Here is a 7,187-nt window from a genome sequence, read left to right on the forward strand (position 1 = left end):
AGAGTAGTAAAACACTGGAACAGGTTACCCAGAGAGGTGGTGGACTCTCCATCCTTGGAGGTGTTGAAGAGCCAGCTCAACAAAGTCTTGGCTGGGATGATGCAGGTGGGGCTGGTCCTGCTTGGAGCAGGGGGTTGCACTAAATGTGACCTCCTGAGCTCCCTTCCAGCCCTCATTTTCTTTGTTTCTATGACTTCCTCCAGTGATACCCATGAGAGTCTATTTCTATTGAGAACTGTCCCTGTGCCATCAAGACTCAGATCCAGCGCCGAGGTGGTACCTGCAGGGTGCTGAGTCTGTGGGCTTCTTGGGTAGCTAAAGACATGATGTTGCTAGTTACAGAGCGGGAGCATCATGGAGGCTAGGAGCTGAGAGAAAGTGGAAGGAGGTTATGAAGGTCTCAAACAGGAGGATTGCAGAAAGGGAGAGTGCAAGGAGTGGTCTCTCAGAGCGTGAAGCAGCATCCACCGTCTCTGGACTTCTCTCTTCATCTAAAGCACTGGTGCTCAGAAATGACTTGATTAGTTTCCTAATTTTACTATTATATGTTTGAATAGGATAATTTACGCTGTGAAATAGGCTCCCAAGGGAACCTCTGGCACAGGGTCATTAAAATGGGTTATAAAGAACTAGAGACAACATGAAAATATACCATAGGGAACAACCTCAGGTTGGCAGGGAATGATCTAATAACACCACAACAAAAGATCATTCACCAGGGAGCTCTTCTTTCAAGTCACCGATGGCTTCACAGAAAACTTTGAGAAATGCACCACTTTATAATCGCTGTAGGATACATCCAGTATTCTTTAGCAAGATCCCCACTCTCCCTTTGCTTTTATGTATAGTACAAGGACGATCTGAATGAAAGCCAACTTTATATTGCACAGTAGTTGTTCTGCTGCTGCAGAACATAGAGTTATTTTTCGTTTACACCTTCATAAATGACCCAGAAGCTGGGCCAGAAGTCTGTGCTCCAAGCCAGGCCATTTTCTCACTGTCGCCCAAAGGTTCGGCCTGGCATTGAACTCCTCTTGCAATCATAAAGAGACAAAAAGAAACAAAGGGCAAAGAAAGAATGGTTCGTTCACAATTTGGTCTTCTCTGTGGGTCTCTGGTTTTCTTGAAACATCGTATAGTTGGAATATAAAATCTTTATTAGACATTAAGGTAATGCTACGATGATGTTGTAGTTGTGATAGTCCAGGAAAGATACAAAAGGTTTTTGTGATCTATCTCTTTATTGAGCTAATTGCATGGTTGGGAGGAACAAAGATGAGCTTCTGGGTCCTGAGGAAGGGTACCATGGTGCCCACAAGCTCATCTATGTCCTACTCAATCATAGGATCATAGAAAATGGAGCTGGAAGGGACCTCAGGAGGTCACATCTAGTCCAACCCCCTGCTTCAAGCAGGACCAGCCCCAACTCCATCCTCCCAGCCAAGGCTTTGTCTAGCTGGGTCTTAAACACCTCCAAGGATGGAGATTGCACCACCTCTCTGGGGAGCCTGTCCCAGTGCTTTACTACTCTCCCAGTGAGAAAGTTTTTCCTAATATCCAACCTCAACTTCCCTTGCTGCAGCTTGAGCCCGTTGCTCCTTGTCCTGTCACCTGCCCCACTGAGAACAGCCCAGCTGCATCCTCTTTGCAGCCCCCCTGCAGGGAGGTGAAGGCTGCTATTCAATCCCCCTCAGTTTTCTCTTCCCCAGACTAAATCAGCCCAGTTCCCTCAGCCTCTCCTCACCAGTCTTGTCCCCCAGTCCCCTAACCATTTTCACTGCCCTTCGCTGGACTCTCTCCAATGTGTCCACATCCTTTCTGTACTGGGGGGCCCACAACTGGACACAGGGCTCCAGATGTGGCCTCCCCAGTGCAAAATAGAGGGAAGAATCACTGCCCTTGATCTGCTGGCAACGCTCCTACCAATGCAGCCCAGGATGCCGTTTGCCTTCTTGGCAACAAGGACACGCTGCTGGCTCATATCCTGTCTGTTGTCACCCCCAGGTCCTTTTCTGCAGAGCTGCTGCCTACCCAGCCTGTCCCGGTGCATGGGATTGCTCCTTCCTAAGTGCAGGACTTTGCATTTATTCTTACTGAATCTCATAAGAGGTCCTTGCAATTGGCCCAATACACAAGATCATCCACAACCATCCTTGCTTCTCATATTAAATGTTGAACAGTCCAGAAAACACATAGAAAGGATATAATGTTCTGTTAGAGTACATAGGACATTCCTATCAAATGGTTTTCCCATCTGCTAGCTATACAGCCTTAAGTTCGTATCTGATGCTCAAGAGGAAAATACAGTGCAATTCAGTCAGTCTTTGGGCAATGCTGGATTTGTGGGTGGGCAGGAAGTTGGGTTAATCTTGTCTGATCTCAATGACTCAGTTATGTGGAGCAAACTCTTGGCCTCGCTGAAGTTGAGTGCTTAGTGGAACTACTGCTTGTGCCTTGAGATAAATTTGCTAGCAGGGAGGCTCACACATGAAAGGGACCATTTGGAAAAGGAAGCTTTGCAGCTGTCCATGCTTCCACAGCCTCAACAGTGCTGCAGATGTGTTGCTCATTCAAATCATGTCAAATTACATGGGGGACTTGAAATCAGCACAAGTTTTTGTTCCTTGGTTGAACTGATAAAAGCTTGCATACTTGGGGCATGACTCTGCAGGCAGGGAGGATGTCAGGCAGTAAAAATTCATAAGTGCATGTTTCTTCAAAGCACATCTGACTGCTGCTTCCAAATCCAGTGTGGTTTTCCACGCTGGCCTGTCCCCTCTAGAGCCCTGTCATTTATTTATTAGCCTAACTGGCTGAGCACATGCTTTCCCATACTCCTCCTCCCGAACAGTAAACAAAACCAGATGATTCACTGTGTGATAAGCAGTGCAGTGACACACTGTGAAAAACAGGATATCATGATGCTGCTGTTGCAAGAAGGCATGAAGAAAAGTCTTGTGCTAAAGATCAGGCCTGGGGATAAAGGACTTTCCTTCCATTCCCAAGCCCTCCATTGGCTTGACACATGAAGTTACTGTAGAGCAGGGGTGTCAAAGATATGGCCCGCAGGCCCGATGTAGCCCAAGGAGCTCCTGCAGAGCTGAGGCTTGCTGCCAAATTCCCAGCTATAGAGCTGCATTGTTGACACCAGATGAGAAGGGAGATGGGAGGTTGAGACCTGTATTAGCAGCTCCATTGCTGCTCAGGGGCAGGGAGGATGCTACTGGGTAAGTTTGAAAGCCGTGCTATGGACCATTCATGCATGTTCTTTGCTTTAAAAACTAAGCAGCCTTTCAACTCTCAGTCACCATCAGGGGCAAGATAATCATGCATTTGTAGTGGTTTCCAAAGACACGCATGCAAAATTGCTGCTACTCAGGATCTTGCCGCTAGGCTGTCAGTGTTACGTGTGCCAAAACTCGTCGTGATTGAAGCAAGTCAAATCCCTCCTGACCCTGGACAAAGTGGCTGCTTCCCCTTGTGACACAACTACCTTTTGCCTATGCCCTCAGAACACACTGCAGATAGGTTATGACCTGACCACGAGGCATTACTGTCCAATGGTTGTGCGCCATGTGTTATGGGTTCAGTGGTCTCAGTCCGCTTGCTTAAGGGACAAGTATCCGTGTGAGCAAAGCCACATTAATTTCCTGGCTGCTTTGGCCAGGTCATCTAAAGACTGAAGGGGAAGGAGGAGACTGCATTCCCTTTCCACCCCGACAGCTCAGTGTAAATGCACACTGCAGGGGCAGTGCGTGGGGTCATGGGCAGATCCAGGATTTCGTAGAGGGGTGTGGGAGCAGTGACCAGTACTGTAGCAGTGGCTGAACTCCTGCTCCCAGGGGTGGGAAGGGCAGACCCTTTAAAGCCCCTGAATTAGGTAAGATCCTGCATAGGACCCCACCCCAGCGCCCTCTCCCTTACCCTCAATGTTTCTTTCCCTCCTATTCATGCCCTCCTCCACTGGCCGCTGCCACTGTTCTTGCTCCATCCAGCTCCCCAAGGGCAGGGGAGCTCCGGAGCTGCTCCTGCCCTGCTCCAGCTCAGCTATATGGGGAGATGGGCTCACCTGGGGATAGCAGCAGCAGTGGCGAGTGGGTTTCTCCTCCCTTACCCTGCTCCTGGGCTGGTGGGGAATGGGCACTGGGCAGGGAGGAGAGGATATGAGCATGGAGGGGAAGGGATGAGGAAGAATCCTTGCCTGATTTAGGGACTTAAAACAAGTCCCTAGCTGCTGCTCCCATGGCTTGGTTTTAAAGTTGGGTATGGCCACACCACTGCCTCCCTTCACTACATCTGTCCCTGTATGACGTAAACTACTTAAAGAAAGGGTCCTGGTCTGTGGATAAATGAAGCTATTCATCTGCCAGGCCTGTTACCTTTCAATGGAATAACCTCATTTCCATGCTGAATACCCCTTTGGAGCCCCGTTACTGCAGCTCTGAGCTGTTTTAAGAGGTGAGAGAAGAGAAGACTGAGTGAAGATTTAATAACAGCCTTCAACTCCCTGCAGGAGGGTGGCAAAGAGGATGGAGCTGGACTGTTGTCAGTGGTGGCAGATGGCAGAACAAGGAGCAATGGGCTCAAGCTGCAGCAAGGGAGGTTGGATATTTGGACAAACTCTCTCATGAGGAGGGTAGTAAGACACTGGAACCCAGAGAGCTTGTGGACTTTCCATCATTGGAGGTTTTTAAGACCTGGCTAGACAAAGCCTTGAGTATGAAGATATAGGTTGAGCTGGTCCTGCTTGGAGCAGGGGGTTGGACTAGATTTGACCTCCTGAGGTCTTTTCCTAGTTTCCTACGTTTCTATGAACCTACAAAATAGTCACTGCAATGAACGCCTCCTACATCTTTTGGCCCAGCATGGAGATGCTTTGTCCAGTCAGGACCAGGTTATTTCTGAGGGTAGGTGTCTACAGCCATTCTTTGAAAGAACTGTGCAAAGCTTGGTACTTTCAGCACAGGCCCAGTGGCCTAATGGATAAGGCATCAGCCTCCGGAGCTGGGGATTGTGGGTTCAAGTCCCACCTGGGTTGTTTATGATGTTCATTTTTAGAGAACAGGCCAGGGGCTGTAAGGCTGGAAGCAGCAACACCGAGACCAAGAGAGGGAACTCATGAGAGAGAGAGAAGGAAGACTGCACTGCAGTGCCAAGGGAGTAGCACGAAGCCAGCAGCACCTACTCAGGGTCTGGGTAGAGACTGCAGGATTGTGAGTCACTCCTTTAGGATGTGTGCTTAAGGACAGTTTGAGTTAGTAATAACTCCCAACTTGCTGCAGTCCCAGTTTAGGCTGGTAGTTCTGCAGGCTACTGCAGAACAAGTTTGAGTGACTCTCACCCAAGTCAGATGGCCTACAGGAGAGAAATCCTTCCCGTTGCAGCAATAATTCCTCCCAACACTACAAAGCTCCCTGTCAGCAAGTGTGATGGGTCCCGTATCTTTCTGAAAGCTGCTGCCTACTTCTTTATACTCGCCTGCCATGCCTTGATGGAAACAAATGAAGGTAAGCTGAATGATGGAACCCAAAGGGAAATAGTGTTCTCTCAAGAGGGGATATGTCCCCTTCACACCCTTCGCAGGGCTCCACCTCCCTACACCTTGCCCTTACCACACCTGCCAGGTTGGACCTATGACCTTCTGAGTGTATTGGAGTCTCTTGACTTGTGACTCCCCCAATCATTCTACGCTTGGTTAGGCCTTTCCATGTCATGAATCCCTCAGGGCTCAATTACTATGAATTTACCATGCTTTAATTTCTATGTATGTCCTTGACCAAAACAAAAAGGGGTCCGTGTTTACGGCTGCCCGTCATGAGAGTCCAGCAACAACCACTTGGCCCCTGGGCATCCTTGAATGATCAATTTTTTATCCATCGACTCAGTCCCCCTTTTAAGTATTATCAATTTAGTTTCAACCATCTTCAGCTGTATCAAATCTGTACCTTCCCTGGTGGCATGCTTTTGGCCGGCACCACCATTACCAGCCTGCCGGCTCAGTACTCGGTTTCCCAAAGAAACGTCACAGCCACGCTCCGCATGCAGATGCTTGCCCCTGTGTCCTCAGCCCAAAACCAATGGGCTGTATGGCCAACTCTTCTCTGCTGGTTACCCTTTACCGGCTTGCTTCAGTCATCCAATCTTCACCCTAGGTCGGGATTCAGGTTCATAGTGTCCCCAGTCTTCTTTTGTGCCTCCACACAGACATGCACTAATCTCCTCCAGGAGACTGTGTACTCCCTTCTTCGGGGTGTTATGGGCCTCATCCCTCTTACTTTTAAATCCACCATGTCTCCTCAAGTCCTATATGCTCCAGCTCCCCAGTCACATGGTTGCTGGTAGCTGGGATCCCCCTTGTCTCTGGTGTTAGGGTTGGCTCCAAGCTGTACCCAGGTGAGCCTGCCAGCAATTGCAGAAGCCCAGAGTGACTCCCAGGTGAGTAAAGCAGAGATTCCGATTGTACACGGGGTCCTGCTCATAACAGGGGCCGGGAAGTGGCTCCCTGTTACACTGTCACTTGGGCAAAGAATTAGAGAAACAACACAAGAGGCCGGACCCTGACCTTGTGTCGTTCACCCAGAATACCTTATGCAGCTCCCCTTGGATATTAGGAAAAATGTACCACCATTTGTACCGGCAGAGTGCAAGGGACTGGGGCATAGGTGATCTGGCCTAATGGTTGGGGCACTGAGGGAAAACAGGGCCTGGGCTGGGTCAATGGGCAGAAACCGTGTACCAAAACCAAAAGGAAATGCAGAAGCAGAGTCCACAACACAGTCCAGGGTCAGGATCAGGGTAGGGGGATCAGATGCTGAGTACCAGCCAGAGGGGCAGTCCACAGGGCAAAGTCCAAAACCAGAGCCAAAACAGGGTGAGAAGCCAGGAAACAGATCCACAGGGAAATCCAAAGCTGAAGTCCAGAAAAAAGTGAAAAACCAGGCTTAAGACCCAGGAGCTTTTCACAGCAGAACTGGCCCCAGTTGGTGCTAAATAGGTGGTGCTCCCAGAAGCCAGTCAGGATGCTTGAGGCTCCTAAACTGCAGCAGAGTTCATTAGCTGGGGCTTGTTGCAGGTGTGGCTACTGTTGTACCTGGCCCAGGCTGGTCTGCCTGCTCAATGTCCCCAACGAAGGGAATACACTGTCTCTGACCCCAAACCTGCCAACCTTTGGTTTCTACTTCCAGGAA

At 49.4% G+C, this 7,187-nt stretch overlaps 1 non-coding gene across 1 annotated transcript; it reads left to right on the forward strand.

The window, feature by feature from the left end:
• The first annotated feature begins 4,965 nt into the window (after window positions 1-4,965).
• Window positions 4,966-5,038, forward strand: TRNAR-CCG. The gene has a single exon. It is a non-coding gene; the product is annotated as a tRNA-Arg (tRNA).
• The last annotated feature ends 2,149 nt before the right edge of the window (window positions 5,039-7,187 follow it).

Source organism: Alligator sinensis, unplaced genomic scaffold, assembly GCF_000455745.1.
Source record: "Alligator sinensis unplaced genomic scaffold, ASM45574v1 scaffold12_1, whole genome shotgun sequence".
Lineage (NCBI taxonomy): Eukaryota > Metazoa > Chordata > Crocodylia > Alligatoridae > Alligator > Alligator sinensis.